The 22,226-nt window shown below is 38.9% G+C and overlaps 1 protein-coding gene across 5 annotated transcripts in view; it reads left to right on the top strand.

Annotated features, from left to right (window-relative positions):
• Positions 1–1,685: 1,685 nt before the first annotated feature.
• Positions 1,686–22,226, top strand: part of ncoa2 (nuclear receptor coactivator 2) — an 81,068-nt gene continuing 60,527 nt past the window's right edge. For 3 of the 5 annotated variants that reach the window (XM_023326261.1, XM_023326260.1, XM_023326257.1), the window contains exons 1-2: positions 1,687–1,986; positions 20,198–20,283. The gene's annotated coding sequence lies outside the window, so the exon portion shown is untranslated. Of the gene's footprint in view, positions 1,987–20,197; positions 20,284–22,226 lie in introns of all 5 variants that reach the window. The other 2 variants (XM_023326259.1, XM_023326258.1) reach the window with 2 other exon arrangements.

The raw sequence follows: 22,226 nt of genomic DNA, 5'->3' as shown, positions 1-22,226 counted from the left end.
AGAGAAACGCAAAGTGTTTTGACCCCTCCTACTGATTGACCGCAACAAAGTCGGTAGCCTGCTTGCCTGGGCTTGTTCATCACCACCAATAGGATACACCTGTTTCGCGTCTCCCATTAAACACAAAGCAAGTCTCGCAATCAGCAGCAGCCACATGGAGGAGGAGACGGAGACCACAACGACTGCTGGTGGCTCCAGTTGAACCACCAGCTGGCGATGAGAGCCCATGGCCTTATTTAAACACAATATACTCTTTCGTGGGTGTTAAAGATTTTGTCGTAGCGCATGCAGTGTATGTTATTCCTGCCCGAAGATGTGGAAATTCTATCTTACAAAAACTCCCCGTCCAACTTGAAGAAATACATCGAGGTAACTTCTTATGAAATGGTTATAATCCTCCTGTGTCAGTAACTATAGCTTGGTCACTAGGCACTATTGAGAAATCTTGAGCATAACATTACCTGTATAAATGAACTTTGTTTGGCATTGTTTCAGTTCCATACATGGTGTATTTAGCTTAGGCCTAATGTTGACTGTAGCAGGCTACCTAGACTCCTCTGTTCAAGGGGCGACGGAAGCCATAGCGATAGCAATTTAGACTAAATTTAACAATTTAACGAAAGGCATGCAAGTTCAAAACCATTAACATGTGCTACTCTTTAAAACTGGAACAATCTATTAGCAGGTTTAATTTTGCCTGCACTTGGTTGTGTACATTATTTTAAGTGTATTTGACAAGTTTACCAAAATATAAAAAATGTCATTCAAACTGCATTTGCTTTGTTTTACTTTTTACTTGTACTTTTCATTACATTTACTTGAGAACATCCATTTTTACAGCAATTTCCATACTTAAGTACAAGAAGTTTCAGATACTCTTAAGACTTTAACTCAAGTAACATTTCAGTCAGTGACTTGGACTTTTACCAAAATCATATTTTGGAGAGGTACCTATACTTTTACTTGACTCTGAGATTTCAGTACTTTATACAACACTGCCTAATTCCCACTCAAATATTTTTCAACCGCACACAATGAGGGCCTGACCTTAGCACTGATTGATTTAAACGGGAAACAGACCACTAGGCGGTGCTGTTGCACAAAATTTGGCTCAGAAAACCACTGTTCGCTTCTTTGGTCAATAGATATTTGGTCAAGACAGTAAATCAAAATAGCCATATATATATACACAAGTACACAGTTATTGTTAAGAATCGGTAGGCTTTGTAAAGAACATGTTCAATAGAGAACTTTTTGTCGGTTTATAGAACTGTCAACCAAAATTTCACTACAACTTAGTTCGGCAACTGTTAATTATTAACAGGAGAAATGCAACATTTTAGTGATTTAATTAAAATTAGCCAAAACATCAATGTTAAGCGTTTCAGTTTGATGCAGCTCTTGCAACGCCAATTTTACGACATCGCATAAATGTTAATGATCTTAAAATTTACAACTACTTTGGTGAGCCTGTGCAAAATAGTTGCAATCTTCTTCAAACAATGAGGTTTTTTATTCTAGAAGAACCACAGTCAAGGGTGGGGGTGTTGTGCTTAGTATATCCTTGCAACCACAACATCCATAAAAAAACAACAACAAAAAAACATTGTTGATATTGTACAGTGGTGACTATAAGAAACTGTCGGCAGATTAAATGTCGTCAGAGTGATGCTGATTAATCAAACAGCAAGTACCGTAATCCTAACAGGTAAAGAGCCTCGGGACTGCACAGGAGCCCCCACCCCCGGCGGTAACTGAGTCGATTTGTGTTCGGAGCCCCGTGATGTGGTTTCGTGTGTGTGTGGGGGAGGATAGCAGCAGCAGCAGCAGCTACCAGCCAGATAAACACTCAGCATTGGTTTGCAGAGCAGGAGTAACATGGCGGCACAGTTAGCCAGCAGAAATGTTGTTTCACTACCGCGAAGGTCAGAGCTGGCTGGGATAAACAGGATTTAACAGTGAGGACTCGGCGGAAAGTTTCCAATCGTAAGTAGCCACACGCCTCTATGCTTCTGGCAGAGAACAGACGGGTTGTTTCCGTTGTGAAATCCACGATTCGGAGCGAGAGGTCTCCAATCTCGGTCGTGTCTGTCTGACAGAGGCTCTCTCGCTTTGGCGTTAGCCTGTTAGCAAGCGCTAGCTTCTTGGCTAGGCTCCCTGCTTGTGGCAGTTGTGTTTTCTGCAGCAAACTAAACTAAGCCGTGAGCTCGCAAAAAGATCTTTGCATTGTTCATATGCTGTTTTTAATTTCACGTGGGTCCGGCCAACGGCGTATTGTCACCCAACCCGGAATTTTAACGTGCACAACACTTTCATGTGTCATTGTTGTTTTGTGCTGAGTTAGCGAGGGACCGTTCCTTCAACACCGGGACGAAGTTCGCCAGTTTAGCAGGGACAGAGTTAGCATGCTAGCGGTTGTAGCTGCAGGCTAGTCTCGCTGTTTGGCAGAATATGAGCGAGTGAAGACAGTTCCCATCACCATGTGTTGAAGCGTACATCTATTCTTGCGTTTGTTGCGGTTGAAACGAGGCTTTATTTGCTACTTGCCACGTCAGATAAAGTTGATGAAATTGTTCACGGTGCTTGGAGGACTATTTTCAAATGGCTAAACTGGTGTATATTTTCCTTTTGGCGTGCGTCACAATGCCTCGTTAGTGCTCACTACCATTAAAACAAGCTTTCAACGTGTGCGTGGGCAACTTTAACATTTTGTGCCTACGGATATTGTTTAAGAACTTAACCCCTCTCAAAACCTATCTAAAACTTTATCTTTGCACGATGTAATTCTTAGTATTCATCTTGTTCGTTAATGTTCTTCATCAAACCTTTGAGGACTTGGCAGAACATCTGTACTTATATTGAGATTACATGACATAAACGTCTATTTATTAACATGGTGACTCTTAAAGGCAATTGGTTCCTTGGATGTTATTTAAGTATGTTGGAGTAAATTGAGGTTGAATACAAACACAAGCCACACTTTTAAGATTTCTGTCTAAAAGGGGAAATCACTTGCAGCTGTGTAGCTGCTGCATTCATTTAAGATTACATTACACACTGCTGGACTCTCTTTTCTTTTTTTAGTCTTTGGTTGCAATGGATTTTATTTAGGGGTATTAAAATAAATAGTCCTAAAGACAAATACAAGGAGTAGGGCGGCAAGGGCTGTTAACAAAAATGAAGGGAGAAAGGTCTGAACTCTACATTTTTACAGTGGGAATAATTTATATACTGACAGTGCTCCCAGGCAACCTGGATCATCATCAGGTCAATAATTGAACAGCAAAGGAACGTGCACACATTTCAATCTCCTTAGGAATGATGTGCCAATCACCAATGAAAAAAAGAATAAAATGACACGTCTTATCTGGATTGTAAAAAAAAACACATCACCTTTGCATCATAAATCAGTGATGTAGAGAGAAAACATGACACAGTAGCAGAGCAGTCAGCTGAAGGAAAGGTATTGTATGCATCAATGTATCCGGTGTAAAACTGAATGCACAAAAATGTTGTGAGCTGGGTTTCACTTTTACTTCACTTTACAACTTTGAACACTAGATTTGTGTGACAGCATAAAATCTCACAGTATTTCAGTTTGTGGTTGTAATGTAACTAAATGTTATAAAGTTCAAGGAGTGCGAGTGCTTTTACAAGGCATTGTAAATGAAGTTATCCAGTATATAGCCTGCTGTAAAAGTACTGCTAGTTTTTCTAAACTTTTTCTTTTTAATGACTGAAATAAAAGATAAAACAAACACAGGACATGATAAAAGTTTGGTCAATATTTTTACATTGAATAAATATAACGCAGTACCATACCCTGATCAGTGCAATACTGATGTTTGGTTAAACTAATACAAATAATTCTTGCTACCATCTGTTTTTGCAGTGTTGCTTTCCCCTCTCCCCCTCCGTCCCTTCTCTTCCCAATAAACGAAACTTGCCCATGTTTTGCTTTTGTTTATAGCTTTAAGATGACTCACTCGGATCAATTTGCCTTGCCTTCCCTGCTGTGTTTCTAATTAACACGCACGCTGCATTGTCGATGCTGATATGTTATACTGAGCAGCTCCACTTGGACCTACAAGTGAATGGAAGGGATGCTTTCTCAAAATGTAAGTCTTTAATGCAGCATGGGGGGATGCTGCTTGGAGGTTTCACTTGTGTGTTGCGTTTGTTGTGCCTGTGTTTCGAGTGCAGCGCTCTCCTTCTAAAGGGCCCCTTCTGCTTGACTGACTCAGAACTATACAGGCAGACAGCTTGTGTCATTTCAATGAGTGTCGGCACTTCTCTGGAGGAACGCCTCCCGTGGAACCAGTTGAGCAGCCTGTGTTTCATCACTCTGCCCACCTGACGGTGTGTCGTAGTTGTCACATAGCCTATACAAGATCTTACGCGACACGTTGTCCTGCTGCAGTTTGACTTCAGCTAGTTTGCCTCTGTGAGAATCGGATGTGATTGATTTCAGGCACATCTGCCAGAAGTCGTAGCAAAGGACAAGTTTCATGAAGTTTAGGAGAAACACCTTTCGCACAAAGGTTTGTGTTTCTCATTCGGAGCACCTTGGCCTCAGTCAAAGCACATACATTGATTTACTGCCTGGCAAGAAGGTAAACCAGAGACTCTGTGTTTTGACATAGTTATTAAAGTTGACGTCTGAAATAATATTAAATCGATTCAGTTGGGGGAGGGATAGTATGTTATGCTTTTCACATGCTGTGATCTGCCACCATCTCAGCATTTTGGTTTGAGAAGAATATCCACTAGTTGTCAGTGCCAAATGAGCGAAGGTTGAAAAATAAAAACTGGTGATCCAGACCCCCCAACTAATTTGATATTACAAACTTATGCTCTTTTTTTTTTTGCCAGACATCCTTTACATTTAGTGGTTACTCTTTTTTTTTTTCACCCAAATGTGTTAACTTCCATTTTTCTATAGGACAGCCATTAAGCTGTGAGTGTTCTCAAGCAAGTTCATATCAAAATAAACGGCGTTTCCTGCTGTATGAGATGCTGTTCGTGAAGACATGTGTGACTATGAAGCAACAGAAGTTTGGCACATGTAGAAGAAGGGATATTTGAACTTTTTGCTTTCATAATTCTTCTGAAAGACCCAGTGATGGTCCATTTTCAGTTTTCTGGGAGATGCCACCAGGTTTTTATTTAAAATGTCTTGGTGTTTCATCGCGGGCCCCTTTCTCTTCCTTTAGAAGGAATATTGGCCCACAGCATCATAGATGTGATACCGTAGCATACCATACTTGGGTTGGTTTTACACCACACTCACTCTGTGTTTGTTGGCAAAAACTCAATCTTCATCTTGTCGGACCGAAGCACAAGGTTACAGTTAAAGCTGACACACTGTACATGTTTGTTTCTTATGGTAGGACAGACAATGTTTTTCTTTCCCGACATTCCACACAATCAGCTAACATGTAATATCTTTTGTGAATAATTGGCAAACCGAAGATGCCACTCTTGTTCTCTAAAAAAATATTTTTGGAGATTTTTTTCTTTTACTATTCCTATCATCCTCTAGCCTTGTTATTTTCAGCTTTCTAAAAAAGATTTAGATATAGGTACATTTATTTGAATAGCATGTTTTTTGTAGCTATTTCCTGATTTGTTTGCAAAGATCAACATGTCTAACTTTAATGACAAGTCCTCTTGTGGTTCCCTTTTTCATAAGTTGCTAAGAGAAACACAGTGTCATATATATATCTATCCCTCAGGAAACCAGGAAGTGCTAGGTTTCTAGACAGTCTAATAATTTGTTTGGCATGCCAACAAATGGGACACTGGGATTTTTATTAAATGTATATATATATTTTCTTAACTTGATATTTTTTCTCCACTCACTTAATAAATGTACTTTGTGCTAAAATTTAAGCTGAATTTTGAAATATTTTTTTACACATTTTTGCCAGGTGTGATAAATGTGCAGGGTATTAAGGTGAGCAAGAAGAATGAAGCTTTTTTGTGGGTATTTATCTCAAATGACTTGAAGTTTACGGTAGCAAAAGTCAATCTCGGTAAAGCTTTTTGCTTGCAAAATATTCCCGTAATCTTACTTGATGCCCATTTGGGTGTATGTGAAATACGGGTATTAGAGAAAAGCTTATGACATTTGTGACACCTCCCAACTACTCCGAAAGAATGCGGTCCTGTTCGCATTCAAGTCCACATTCCTCCAGTGTCAAGCACAGCTGAATGTCCGAGCTTATTTCAGATTCAAAGTGCAGGGAGAGTCACCTAAATAATGATGTTAATGTGAAGGGGGAAAACAAAACGGAATATCCTTTTTCAGTGAAGAATGTTAGTGGGGTGATGACGAAATCCACGCAAGCACTTGTGCAAATATTTGGATGTTTACACAAGGAAAACTGGCTGGAAGTTTTCTCACACTAACTTGGCACATGAGTATTTCCTCAGTCATTCTCTGACTGGGCAAATTGCTGCAGTTATAGCAGCAGGTTTGTAATTTTTAATCCCCTCAAGTCACATGATTTAAATGTTGCTTTCTTAATTCTTAACATGTTTTTCCACCCTGGGTTTTAAATTGATTCACAGCAGCATCCAAATGCTTCGTACTATGTTTTGTTAATAATTTTAATAAATGAAGCAGCATTTTCTTCTACTTCTTGAGTTTGGCCAACGAACATGTGGCCATGTGTGCAATGACTTGCTCTGTGATAGGTTGCGTTGTTGCACCACCTGAGTGATTCAGCCGGCTAATCGTTTGACCCTTGCTCCATTCAGACTCGGCTGTTTCGTTTGTCTCATACTGTTGTACTACTCTTAATAGTGCAGTACACACACCAATGGGTAGCTAGGAGGGCATGTTGGAGAGCAAAACTCTGGTCGTACTGTCACCTTCTCTGGCATCCATCTGCATGGTGACAACTTGTGATTCTGCAACACCAAGGTGTATACCTTGATACTAGTAACCAGTCCTTAGCTACTTTACTACAACTGTTTAAAATAATATTTGTCAAGTTTTCATTAACGTGGTGCTTTAGTTTTATGGTTTATGTCATCATTCATATGAGTTTTACTTTTCGATTGCTTGGTTTTGTAAGCTATGACAGTTTCATTAATTTTCTTGGCCAAACCTGAGAAATATGGAAAAAGACACCCAGAAGTTACAGAAAAGTGATGGCGTTACTTTTATTACGCTGGACTTCAGCGTCGGGGTATAACAGAAAAGTAATGATTGTCAAAGTCTTCAGCTCAAATTTGAGTCCATAAAGTGAAGATTAAGAAGGTATTCGATCTAGCCAGGAGAAAATCATGAACATACCCCAGAGATCTAAAAATCTGCCAAATTACCAATAGATTTAGCAACACTATTTTTAATTCACCACAGTGATGAATAACTGTTTGTACCTAGCAAAGTTCAGAAATTACATCAGCATTCAGTTTAGATGCTTAAAAGTTTGATTCAGTTCTGACCAGCATTGAAACGCTGATGGCTACTGGTGTTTTTCAGCATGATCTTCCTAACAACGTGCCAACATGGCCCTCTTTATGTTGGTGCTGTAGTTGTGCAAGCCTCACTGTTCTTCACATAATCAATTAGTGTTTAAGTTTCAACATAAATACTGTGCAATTATTAGAAATGATGTACTCTGGTCCAAAGGAATGTGCAGCTGAGCAGGTTAATCGAAGAAAAATGTTCAAAATGTGAAGGGATGGTTATAAAGTCAAACAGCTGCTTGGAGGAAGGATCTACTATAACTCTCCTTTGTACACCTAAGATGCAGCAGTCTTTATCTGAAGGAGTAACAGTTCAATAACTGCTTAATCATGAGTTGGGAGAGATTGTCCATCAGTGATGTTATTTTAGCCAGAGTTCTTCTATCTCCTCCCACCTGCACTAGGTCTATTAGGCAACCCAGAACAGAGCTGGCCTTCTTGATGAGCTCATCTGCTTCCTTTCAGCTGTAGATAAACTGCTGCTCCAACAGACAACCCCATGAAAGATGGCTGATACCACCACAGAGTCAACGAAGGCCTTTAGGAACGCCCCCTGCACACCAAAAGACTAAATATTTGTTTGGTTTTCCAATTGCAGCTCAAGTTTAACTTTTGGTTTGTTTTTATGACGTCATTGATTTTAGAACTCAATATGTCTCTAATTTCTGACTTGGTTTGAAAGTCAGCAATGCGTATGTGAAACTACGAAATCCTCCAGTCATCTGGGTAAATCTAAGTATTGTTAAATGTTGGACTTGTGGGCATAAATGGAATGTTCAGATTGTTAAAGATAAGTAAATGGCATGCCCACTAAAATGACATAATTAGTGACTCAGAAATGTCATGGTTGACCAGTGAACTAAGTTACACCCACACTCTTGCCAGCACATTTTGATTCATGAGTAGAACACTGGAGGACTGCAACCGTCTCTGGTGCTAATGTCTGTACGGTCAGTTTTGAACCAGACAGCCCCTCTAAAGTTTTCTCCTGTACTCTTTTTAAAAGAAAAAAACAAAACCTGACAAATCTGGACATTCATGAACTAAATGCGAAGGATTGCGTTTTTACTTCATACTCTGGCCAGACTACTTTCACATTTAAAGTTGACACATTGGCTGTACTCTGTTAAAAGAACAAATCTGCAAGAAAACATATGCTTTCTATTCCAGCTTGGACAACAGGCCTGCCTGTGTTGTGTTATCTGCCCATCACAGGCTCTAGAGGGTCCTCTCTGTGTTCTTGACATGATGCATCTTCTCCCCATGTTATCTGCTGTCTTTGTCTCGCCGGGCATCTCACCCCTCTTCCTCTGCGTTTGTGTCGTCATGGAAACAGGCGTGTGACAGGTCTTGGGTGGGCGTGAGGGATGAGCTGTGGGGTAATGGCCAGGTTTTTCACAGCGCAGCGGAGGAGAGGGGATGGCGAAACGGCACAGTGAAGGGACCTCTTAAAGTAAGGCAGCGGTTGCTGATGGAAAGCCGAGAGCCGCTTCGACGTGGAAGGGAAGAAGTGGGGATTATTAACTCTGTCTCTGCTTCAACAGCTGTTCTCGTTGTGTTATTAGCCAGACTTCAAATTAGGTCCCTTATCTGTCTGTGTCAGAATATGACAGGACTATCTGAACATCAACCTGGGGAAGATTTTTATCTACCTTAGCTAGTTTCTCTTGTTTTTTTTTCCAAGTCAGTTGCATTATCATCAAAAAGTGAAGCAATTCTTAGTATATTAAAACATTTACAAGTTAATATTCATATTAATAGTCAAGCAAGAGGAAGAAATGTTAATTGGCTCCTTGGTAAATTGTTCTGCTTTGTCTAGAAATGAAAAGGAAATGTAATCACCCCTTTCTGCCAATCAAATGGTGTTTCTCACCAATCACCTCTGAATATCTCTATAAACTAAATGCATTGAATCATTAGCAGTTGCTTATCCTTTAACTAGGGCTTCAATTAAAAGCATTAATTAATAAAAATAAATAAAAATAAGGTGTTTAATTTGCACTGCTGTGTGTAAACACACATCTGAACAAATCTTAGACATCCTACTGCAAGTGAACGCAGCACTAAATGATCAAGTTAAATGGCACACACCCCTTCCCCAGTGTTTGATAGGTGGCTGGGAGCGCTGTGAAGTGATGAGAGCAGCACCGTTTAATGATGATGATGTATGATTAAACAGCACTAGATAGCACAAGTGTTAATAAAGTAGAAGTGACAAGGAGCGTTATCCTAGAATAAACTTCAACGTGGCTATTACTAAACATTTCTAACACTTTTTTAAAAAAAACAGCAAATATATGTGGTGAGAAAATGAGACATCCCAGCAAGGTGAGAGGACAAACAGCTGAAGAAGTAATCACAGCCTGTCGGTGTCAACATACCAATATGTTTCTAATCCAAACTGTACTTTTTTTTTCTTCTTACTGTATTTTTGCCTTTTTGTGATTTCTATAGCCTTCAGACTGTACATTTATGTATTCTTGTGTAATGTGAGTAAAGTGTGTATCTTCTTGAAACCAACCAGTTGACAAAGAGGAAGGAGGAAAAGTACAAAACTAACAAGCTCTACAAATATTAAAAATTCCCAATAATATGAAGATTAAAATGCAACCAGTACCAAGTGATGTTCTCAGATTATTTATACTAGCACATCAATCTGCTCTGCCAACTCAATTGCTATAGAAGCTATAAACAGAAATAATGATGGAAAGATCAGGATTTTATGCAGTGATAAGAGGACAGAATGCAGGGACATGTGGACTGTAGAGCTGAAATATAATTAATCATTCACATTAGGTTTAAAGCTTCTCTGCAATTCAGTAAAATCTATACACTTTTATGTCAAACTGCACAATCACGAAGAACACCTCATCATAAAAGGATATTTAAATGTTCTCAGCGTTTTTTTTTTTAAGAAATGAATTTTTCAGTCATTCCCCAACCACAATGGAGATGAAGATTTTTGTTGTCTGTGAAATGCCATGAACTGTGTTTTTTATTAGCAAAACATTGAAAGAAATGAGAAAATTAGCTGAATTTCTAGCTAGTTTCAGTCAAAAATTCAAAAACAACAGGTGACTGTGTTGCAAAATTAGTTGGCAACGTCCTTCCTCCATGCAACGTCCTTCCTCCATCTCTAAAAAAAAAAGAGCAATAACCACAGCAGGCACAGTGATGGTGCATAAATGATTAGGGCTTAATTTGCAATCAGGTAGAGCAATGGTGCCCTTACAGCTATTGGTCCTACTCTCTCATGACCTTTAAAACCATGACTGACATACTTTGGTTCACATTGACATCATGTGTGAATGTACAGTTTCATAATAGGACAAGATGATCTGCTGCTGATACGCCTCTCATAGCAGCTGAGGTGCTTTCGCAGCCAAATTAGCTTAGGGCTATGTAGGAATATGATAAAGACCTGGGTGTACCTTGATATTCCTTTGGGCAAAAATCGTGGCTAAAGTGTAGTAAATGAAGGATAGAAAGGCTGAGTAAGAAGAAAGTCGTTTTGTTTCAGTGAATTGCTCAAAATTCACATTTTAAGCCAATGGTTAACGCTTTGCCAGGACTTTGGAAAGAGCTCTGCATAAAAGCAAGCATGTAAATTTGAGTTCCTGCTCTGTGATGCAAGAGGCTGATTAGGTTGTACATAAGATGAATGTTTCAAGTCACTACTGCTAAAGGTTGCTCTGCAAGCTACTGAGTATTTTGTTGCACAAACTGCCTTTGCCCTTTGGTTTTGTTTTTTGCTCAGAAGTTGGCATAATGTGTAGACTTGTGAATATTTGCTGGGCTCTGGATTTAGCAGGATCCCAAACCACATGTCAACAGTTTGTTGCAAATAGTTGAAATGTGCTGCTTTATGCGCAGAATTTCAGTCACACCAAGTCCCCTTTGCAATTGCAGTACTTTCTACTTGCACATTTGCTGATTCGGCTTCAAGTAGGTACTTGTGTTTCTGAGTGTTATCAAAAAATCTGAATTCCATTATTGGCTTCAGAAGAACTTGGACACCTTTGAACTTTTTTTTTATTTACTTTTTTCTTAGATTTTATTTGATATTTAACACAGTGCATCATAAATCTTGCTATGAAACATGGTGATGGTAACATCATTGTGATTTTATTTTCCCAGGATGAAAAGGTGAGCTAGGCTGAGTTTAATACATCACTGTATGAACATCTTCTTGATTTTCTGTCGTTGCACACCGAGTTCAGTTTGGAATCCCCTTTTACACACCAAAACATCAGGAAGACATGAAATTGCATAAATATTTCTTAATAGTAATGCAATATTAGTCATATAGTCAGCCATACCAACGTGAGTATTGGTATATTATTCATGAATAATGAATAATATTCATTATTCATTCAATAAATCATACAAGAGTGTCGCAAACACATGGTGATGTTTGCAACACTTTTGGATTATGGTATTAAATGTATTTCCATCAAGCCAGGTATATTCTAGGCATGCAAATTATTCATCCATGTAGATCCATTGGTGTTGTGATCTGATATATTGAGTAGTTTTGATATAACTTATGGTACATGACAAACTATAATTAGTATGTCAGACCTACACAGAGACTCAACCGGGGCACCAGGAATCTTGAGACAAGCGACCGTGCTCCTCCACTTATCTAGGTCAGCCGTGGCAAAGTGCATATTGATCTCCACAGCCAAATGATAGTCTTGTCTACTTCTCATCCCTATGAAGGAGCCCCTCAGTCAGTTTGGCTTGAACAGAGGAGACAGCAGAGATCACATGACCGTGTAGCAGTGCTTCCGCAGCTGTTTTCCCTTATTTTGCACTGCTGAGTGGTACAGTAAAGCAAATAAATAAATTATATATATATATATATATATATATATATATATTTATATTTTAAATGTGGTAGATTTTTATTCTATTACAGCTGGGGTTTATTATTCACTGCTGTGGTAAGACAGAAAATGTTTAAATTCTGCATATGCTGTTAATATCAATGTGATCTGCAAATGAGAAGATGCTTTTAATTAACGTTTGTCAGCATGGGGTTGTCAGTGGAGATTCTGTCATCTTAATTTGTTTGGGTGAGCCCTCCCACCCCGTCCCCTTCATCTTTTCAAACGCAATGAATCCATGGCACTGGGTGTTAGCATGTGCTTGGCACCATTCCCACGGCCCAGGGTGGAATCCTTGGCTCTCGAAGAGGGAGCGAAAACTTGGATTGAGGAAGCTGCCTTGCTGGAGTTTGACTGGGTGGTCCGAAAGTATGCAGCAACACGCCACCCTTTAAAATAAAAACAACCTGTTCAGAGTCTTCTAAAGCGATGGGGCAAACTGCGATTTGAACTAGCAGTGCAAGTTGGACCGCTGTAGCATGGAGTGACATGTGTAAAGCAGCAGCTTTTCTCAATTGCTCTTCATAAAGTCAGAGGAATGAGGGGATTCAGATCCAACTTTTTTGTTTCTGTACACGTTGTGAGGGTCGAATGCTGACCAGTGTGAATCCTATGAATCCCCTCGACCCCCACCATCAGAGCAGAGAACCCTGCTCTCTATCTTCTGCTCCTCCTTTCATTCTTATGACTCACAGTTTTCATCTGTCAACTGTATAGCATCTATTTTTGCTGATTTAAAGGGGAAGTGATTATCCTTATGCAACCTGTTTACTCCTCCATACAGTATGGTTAACCCACATTTTATTAGGCTTACATTTAATGTAAATTATTCACGAAGCAGTGTGCTTCTGTTTGTCTTTCCCTTCTTTATTTACCACAAACATCAACCTTAATGAGCCTCATATTGATGCCTCATTAACTCCTGCATGCAATGTTAACATGCCTGATGAGCATAATAGCGCATGCATTGTAATCATGACTGAATTCACTTGTATTTAATTTTTTTAAATTTTATTTTATTTTTTTACAAATGCATTGATTAAACATTTCCTGGCCTTTATCAGTTTGATATTTTCTGTGGCTTCTGATTTGCTGATTTATGGTCTTGACATGGTTCAGTTTTTTTTTCTAAGCAGTTTAATGCAAGAGAAAAAATAAACAACATTTGCTTCTGGCTCAGGGCACTGAATGTTTGAGGCATTAAATTAATTAGAAAAAACAGATTTTTTTTTTCTTTAGTATGTAACCAGTATTTATCCAATCACTCATTAGAATCAACCAAAGAAAAATTTCCAATCTCTGGCCAATAAATGGATACATCTCTAACTTTATATTTCAACTGACCACTACAACGGTACATCTCCTGTCAGTTCGATAATATGGAAAAGAATGGAATGGCCATCTTTTAGCCAGCTGACTGACTGTGCACAGCAATAGGTGGGGACAGGACAGAATCACATTACTCTTTGTTCAATATAGCCAAAGCTTTCCTCTGTCACTCCAACACTTTGTCTTGACATTATTAGAAGGATTTAAAACTGCAGGAATGGTATAAAATCAAGTTTATAAGGTTGTTATACCTAGATGGTGGTGACAATGCCTAATAGTGTTGTTACACCGAAGGATCTGCTCACCACCTTTTTAATTTTTTATGTTCAATATTTAAGGGGGCGCTTTGAGTCCATCCTTTCGATATTTGAAATTAAAAGGAAATCTTGTGAAATTTTGTTAAATCTTATACGACAGAATTCCTTGACCCGGCTGTTGCTAAAGAAGGTGCTTCACCCGACATCTTCCTCTGTCTCGTCCAGTTACGTGTTCCGCCGTCAGAGCAGCAGCGTTCTTAATCAGGTAATGCCGGGTTTTACAGTCATCCCCCTTAAACGTGCTCCAGGGATCATCACATTGCTCAGACTGCGGCTCGGTAGAGGAGAAAACGATTGTATGCTTTCTGTCGTCACGTTTCTGAAAATTCAAATTGATCTACTACTACTAAGTGAGTAATTTATGCCTGTCGACGTCCTCGGCTGATAAAATGACAGTTATGTCATCCGATTCCCCTGAACCCACCCAAATACACACACACTAACATGATATCTGTCTTTTTTTGTTTCACTTTCACTGCATGCAATGTGGGAACTCATTCCTTGCAAACTGATTAGTCGGTGGACACGTCCCCCTTTTCCAAGCACAATAGATACCCGCCATGCAAGGCCAGCCATTCTTAAAATACGTCTCCATTAATTTTGCTCACTTTCGATCCTATTGTCACAGCTGTCTCAACCTCCTACACATTTACCTTTCGCTGTGACTCATCCTTTTACAGCACGTCTTTTACAACTCATTGCATCAGTCCCATTATTACGCTTAAACATTTGTTTTTACTGTCGCCGGGATCAGATAAGAGAGCTAGCTGTTGCTACTTAAGCCACACTTGTAGAAGCTACTGCATCAGCTGTCTGCATGTTATTTAATAGGTTCTTTGTTTTTTGTTCTCCTGCTCACCAGCTTCACCTTCGTGAAAATAAGCAAACACTTCCAGATTTTTTTAAGACTCCACCGTTGTGAAATAAGAGATATAAATAATGTAGATATAATAAAAGACAAGATAAGTGTTTTATTGTGCCACATTTCAAGTTGGTAACGCAGAAGAAGTTAACCTAGATTGCGTGCCTGAGAGCGATAAAGTGACAGATAAACTTGAAAGGTAAAGCACCTCGTGCCAATGTTAACACAAAAGTGTGCCTTTTTAGCAGCTTTGATCCTTCTATACACAAATACACTCAGAACAACCAGTAACACTCATCAGCATGCTGCACGTTTCATCTGATGCACAGCTCTGGTGAAGCTCTGACTCTCTAATTCTGATTTCTCTCCTTTAATGTTAGGCACCAGCATGCTGAAAATATCTTTTTCAATTTAGGATTGATTTGAATTTTAAGTTTTGTTCATAATAAAACACTGGAATTCCAAAGTTTATAAATGCCAAATTCTAAAACACATTTCACTTAGGAAATATGAATAGTATGTTGATTGTTTGACAGATTGGATTAGATTCTATTACATTCAAGCATACCTTTTTATTACGTATTAATTCCCAAAGGGAAATTAAGTTATAACTCATATGATCCAATTTTCTTCAGAGTTGTTGTACATGCTGATGGCAGGAAAAATCTCCAATAGCAGTCTGTGTGATAGCACTTGTAACAAAACCCCTGACTGAAGACATTAGTTGTATAGTAATCTCATGAAGAGACTGCTCAGGGTCGTCCGTAACGTTGTTTTTATGAGCACGCCTTCTTTTGGCAACACTCACCAGATCTTCAACAGTAGTCTCAAAATAGAACCAGTTTTCTCTATCAGCTTGTCGAACCTTTTTTAGTCCCTGACTCAGACGCTTCTACCCCAACAGATGATGGCAGAAGAGATGACGCTCTCTCCAACAGCATCTTGCTGCAAACACTGAAGGGTTTTAGCTTTGTCAAAAAGTAGTTTGTTTTGTCCCTTCTCGTAGATGGCTTTATTGCTGCCTTTTGACTCCAGTTTGTGTTTCAGGAGAACATGCAGGGTACTATTCTCCTTTCTCACCTCTGCTTCTCCTCCCATGACAGAAATATGGTTTCTGTTTCTCTTGAAATCTACATTGATCTCGCTCGTTTTGTTCACATTCAAGATAAGATGATTGTTCCTCCGCTATGACACAAACGAACCACCAGCTCTCTGTAATTGAGCTTCTTGTCAATCTCAGTCATCTGAGTATTTCTGCAGATGACAGCACTCTGACTTGTACTGGAAGTCTAAGGTGTACAGAGTGAAAAGGAATGGTAGGAGTACAGTCCCTTGTGGTGCTCCTCTGCTGCTGACCACCTGGAGTAAATCTACGAATCAGATGCTAAGTTTAGCCGCATTAGCAGGTCACACTGTACAGCCCTACGGAGAACTTCCACAATGTCCATAAAAATCAATTTGGAGAAATCCTGTGAGAAATGTAGTTTGTTTTTATATTGCACAGTCTTGTGCTGCAAGATCTTGTTGCACACCTGCTCATCAGCCAATAAAAGTGGTGCTCTTTCATGATTGGACCAACACCAAAGATAAAAGGATAATATATCCTGTCTCACTCATTTTCTTTGGTCTTTCTTTCTGGTTCAAACTGAAACTGGGCAACGAAACAGCTGGGTAGAGGTGCAGCATTCATCTTGTGCTTCTGATCTTTATGGCTAACCTCTCCTTAGAGAGATCCAGTTCGGTTACATTCCTCTGAAGTATGCGTGTGTATAGAGCAAACGTCAGATGTTTTCTGTCTGTTTTTAAAGGCAGGTTGAGCTGAATGCCCTGCAGCAGAAAACCGAGATGTGTATAAAGTTTCAGAAAAGTTTAAATTTCTGTCGTATTTATCTGCAGATTGCTTGTCCTCTGCTTGAGCTCTCGCTGTGTCTTCCCATTCTGCCGTCTTCCGGACATTTTGGGCTGTAACTTTTGGACAGTGGGTGTGTTGTCACCAGCCTATGACAGCTCGTGGGTGTGAGGACTATAAAAATGTAGTGATCACTGCAAATCCCCGTCCCCTCCCTGCTCTCTGCTGTCTGTTTACACGTCTCTGCTGCGCACACACACACAGGCCTTCCCTCAGCAGAACGGGGGAATTAAAAAAAAAAAAAATCTGCTGATTCTGCATGGGCTCGGGTGCAGAGGTGTGGACGTGGTTATCGGCGCTTCACAATTTAACCCAGATGAAATTGTCTGGAAGTCTTTATCTGATTTCCTTTCTTGTGCTGTAGTTGGCTGCAGTGTACCTACTGCGAGTCAACAAATGCTGCTTGCTTTTCTTCAGCTTTAGGCTAATGCCAGCTCTATTTTCGGTAAAGCATACGCGTTTGACTGCAGTTTATCTCACCTTCCCTGATGGAGCAAACTTTATTGATTAAAGTCAAGGAAACTGATGTCAATGAAACCTTCTTTTTAGGATTGGAACTTAATGCCAATTACTTTCATTAGAGTAGACATCAGTCTTGATTCTTATGCCATTGACAGCCATTAGTGGGCCATTTAAAAGGCACTGGAAGAGAGCTCTATTGTGGTTAGCCCCTCGGTGACCTGGCCAATATGGTCATTTTCTGTCCTGTTTTATGGGAGCCTGACTTACTGATTCAGCAGCTGTTAGCTTAGTTTAGCTTAGGTTGGGTTGGGTTGGTTTAAGAGCATTTTATACAAAAAGAGTCCATAACTCTTTTTGAGAATGAGAAGTTAAGACAGCCGTTTGATCGCACTAATTGATAACTCCTTGAAAGCTGTACGAACCTGTATTTTTTGTTATCTTTGAATTTGAAGAGAGAGACTAAAGATAAAGTTAAAGTTTAGCTTTGCATAAAGAAACAGCTCTGATTTTTTAAAAGAGAACTTGACCCTTAAATTTGACTGTTTTTTGACCTCCTAATATCTGGCATGGAAAATTTTGGGGAAAAGTAGATTGTCTTTTGTTCCACTGGCAAATCTTTTCATCCATCACCTAGACATGTTTTATATTTATATTGCATTTGTTTGAAATAATTTTTAACACATTTAGAATTTTTTATTCATTTATCCCCATGGACTACAACACTATTAGAGAAAAATGTGCTACAGGTTCTTTGCTAAAGGTAGTGGTTTGATTTCAGAAGATCCCAAACGATGGAATCGCCACAATGTTTACTGAAATATGTGTTGAATGTATGCTGTTGCTTGATGCACTTATAGACCAAAATAGTGGGAGTTCTTAATTTTCTTTTCTTTCAGTGCACAGTTACAATAAAACAAGGTTCACCCATAATTCTTAAAAAAATCAAAAGATCACTTTTGAAATAACTGTTTGGTATTATCAGATCCACAGTGCCCTTTCATTTATTCTTTCTTTTTTCTTTTTTTTTTTTTACAGTAATGCTGGATCAATAGAGTGCTTTCAGCCTCCGATGTAGTCTGTCGTATAGTCCAAAGATCAAGTCTGGACTGTGACTGAGCATGTGACAGAGTTAAGTCTTAGAGGAAATTTCTCCATAGGAGTCAGAACAGACTTACTAAGAGAAAAAGAGCAAGAAAAAGGTTGAAATAGCCACATTTACATAAGCATTAGTTTAGATTGTTATTATTGTTGTATTACTGTGAAAGGTCATTATAAAACTGCATTGAGACATTCTGTAACTTGTCAATTTTAGCTATTTTTGTAAGGCACTTGCAAATATATGTAATTTTCCCCTCTTGTGGCTTTCTGTTCCTTACTTAGTTTGTTTCACAAGGAGAATCTGTTTACTCTCATGTCATGTCAGCACATCACATCATGTCAGTGGTTTCCCCAGCTGGCTCATTTGGTATGTGCAGCATAAAGCAGAAGTATTCCTGCTTAGCATTTAATTTTGTAAACAGGGGTTCTACGTAAGCCCTACATGTTTATAACACAAGCATAAAATAGAATGCAAAATTATTGTTTTGCATAAGATTTTTTTTTTATTTTTATGTATCTCTCTTGCAGCAGGTACAGGTTAATGTGTTTATGTTTGTCTTTATTGGCTCAATGCTTCTGGCCAAAAGGATTCAAATCTGTTTTGGGCTGTTTAAGGTAGATCAGTGAGTTGTTTGTGTACAGCAACCTTTAAAGACGGACACATTTGTTATTGGATTCTCATTTGACCTTTGACTAAGTCAATTTGTCGACATTTAAAAGTCTCTTAAAAAGAATTTTAACACAGCAGTGGCGTGTGGTGCCATTGTCGTTATTTGCACCAAAGTGAAACAAGTTTCCCTAAAAGATTTACACTGTTTTAAATTTCTTCAAAAAATGTCAAGATTTTAAGAACAGACTGAAAATGTCCTCACAGTATAATGATGCCACCAATTTGCTTCATTCATGAGTTCTAAGTATAATTTATGAAGGAGTTTTCTCAATGTTGGTACACTTATATTTGCATATTTCTTTCTCGGTAAATCAAGATCTATATGTGTGGAGCTTACAGTTCAAGTCTGGCAGCTAAACGGAATGAGTGGCCATTTTGGAGGCATTTGTACAAACATACATTACAGAATTTCACCTTTTTCTCAGTGCAGGTTTAGTTTGCAGAACTGCTCTTTTCCCAGTCACGAACTTTTGAATTGTTTTGATGGTCTTTATTTGAATTCTGGGAATGCTTTAAAAGTCACTGATGACTGTTCCTCTAATAGAACAGTCCAAAAGTCTTCCTTGAAGCTGTTAGTTGTTGAAGGTTTAAAGCAGATAGTTGAGTAACTGTGGCTGTAAAAAAAAAAAAAGCAAAAAATATTTATTTGTCACTAATCCATTGTTGTTTACATGAAATCTATCAAGGTTCATGGAAAATCATTGACAAAACTGCATGGCCGTTACAGCAGAAGATGTAGAGCACATTTCCCCTGCTGGACTCATGAGTTGAACTGTCAGGCAGCTGCAAGCTGCTGAGTGAGCTGCAGATGTGCCGAGTTGCTATGTACGGCCCTCCAAAAAAGCCTGGTAATGTGTGTGAGCAAAAAAATAAATAAAAAAATGTTTTGAAGACATTGTCGCATTAGGTTTTCAAACATTTTTATTCCAAATTCAACCAAAAACAATGCTGTTCACACAAATGTCCTCTCCCGGGGACTTCAAATAACACTTTAGCTGTTCCCTGGATTTCATTACAATAGCTAATGAAACAGAAGAAGTCTCGCTTACAGAATAAATGTTGCACTTAGTACTCACTTGTTGCCGTACTGTTTAAGGATGTGCTCCTAGGATGCTTTTGCATGACACCAGTTCATTCCCACTGCAGAGAGCTCATTCCAAGTGTTGCTGTTGTTTCTCCCAGCAGGGAGAAGAGAGTGATGCGTAAAGGTTTCCAGGCTTCATCATCTTGCAGCAATGGCCTGAGGGACTCTCTGGACTAAGACCACGGTAAGAAGAGCAACCGCAGCCAACTCTCTGCTGATGCAACTCTGCTGCGCAATATGATGAAGTACAAATGTTGACATGATTCAAACACTGAAACGACAAACTCCTGCTGTTTTATGATCTTGCATCGTTGGAAAAATAGATACACCCGGGTGAGCCTGTAGAGATGATCTTGTGGGGGGGTTGTGCAACATTTGCTGCAACATTTGTTTTACAGACCAATGCAATGAAGGTTTTGCAAATTGATCTTCCCTACAGGTCCTGCCATTGCTGAAAGATTTAGTTTGATCTGATGCTTCCACAAGTTTGATGAATGTGCTCCTCTGTACTTGTTAGTTTTCTGATTTGACAGTTTTGTAAATCAGTTTTGCAAAAAAAAAATATATATATATATATATATAGATATATATATATATATATATATATAGATATATATATATATCTATATATATATATCTATAGATATATATATACCGTATTTTCAGCACTATAAAGCGCACCTAAAAACCTTAAATTTTCTCAAAAACAGTGCGCCTTATAATCCGGTGTGCCTTATACAGTATATGGACCAATATTGAGCCACAACAGGTCTCGCAACTATTGTAAGCAGCCGCCGACTTCATTTTCCCCCGTAGAAGAAGAAAGGGGGAAAGCAGCTAAGTTAGGGCTGGAAAACGTATCACAATACAAGGATTTCATACGAGTCTATATGGATAAATGATTAGTTTTTTGTTTCAAGTATCTGAAATGGAGCCAAAATGGTGACATTACTTTTTCTGTTTTATTCACAATTTCGTCTGAGCTGTTGTGCTCTTTTTTTTTTTTCTATGCTATTGGGTTTTTTTTTTATTTTTAATCGGTTACGAAGGATGAAGACAAAACCTTTAACTGATTCTGTGCAGGTGGTTGCTAGGTAATCAGAGAGAGTGAGTTAGTTGATACCCCCACCTTGCTTAGCGGCTGTGAGACGTTGAGTGGCTAAAGCCGCAGATCACTGTGCAGTTCTGGGTCAGAGTTCACTGAAGTGATTGAACGTAGTATCTATTGATATTGATCATGTGTTTATTGTGACGTATAGATTTAAGTTTTTTCCCACTGCTATTTTCCCTCCACCAATTATTTCTCTTTATATCTATTTTTTCCTTCCATGTTGAAAAGCAACTGATCCATTTGACTTTTGGAGATCAGCTTATTGCAATCTGCTCATCAGGCAAAAACCTTGTGTTATTGTAAAACAAGCTTTTTAATGTACACACTCCAATAAGCAGCGGGGTCAGTAGTGGATTGATAATGACTCGGATCAATTAGGTAATTGACCCTTGGAGATCAACTTGGGATAACCCAACACATCAGCCTCTACATTAACCTGATTTCCCTACTGTTATCAGTAAATCTTCCCATAGCGATTAACCACTGATGGACATTGTTGTTTGAAGACACATACTCATAACAGTAGTCATTTTTTGTCATTGCTTAAATGCTAAGTTGGCAAATTGCCATTGTGATTTACATATCCAACCATTGTACTCCCCAGTGTTTCTCTGACAACCAGATGCTGAACCGTCTGCTTCTCATCCTGCGACATCCTGGAGTTACTGCCGTCATTAAAGATTGATGAGTGTGATCAGCTTTCAGTAAATGTGGGGCCTGGCTTGTTGTTGGTCTCTGCCACTTTAGTGCCATTACCTTGCAGTGATTCCAGAGGAAAGAATATCTCGAGTGGGACTAGGTCGTATACAATTAGAATAGTTTTTCTTTTTTCTTCTTTTTTGCTTGTTGATTTTCCCCATCAGGAGAAGTTTGAACATTTTCCATTGACTTTGTTTTTTAAAGGACGGTTGTTGGAGTAATTAATGGTGCAAAGTTAATTTTAAATGGGCTTTAAGTGGATGTTAAATTTTAGGTTTCTTACATGCTCTTTGGTCGGTAGCCACAGAGACTGATAC

The sequence above is a fragment of the Xiphophorus maculatus genome, chromosome 21, assembly GCF_002775205.1.
Source record: "Xiphophorus maculatus strain JP 163 A chromosome 21, X_maculatus-5.0-male, whole genome shotgun sequence".
NCBI lineage: Eukaryota > Metazoa > Chordata > Actinopteri > Cyprinodontiformes > Poeciliidae > Xiphophorus > Xiphophorus maculatus.
Note: the sequence above shows the minus strand (reverse complement) of the source record. Positions and strands in the feature narration are given on the sequence as shown.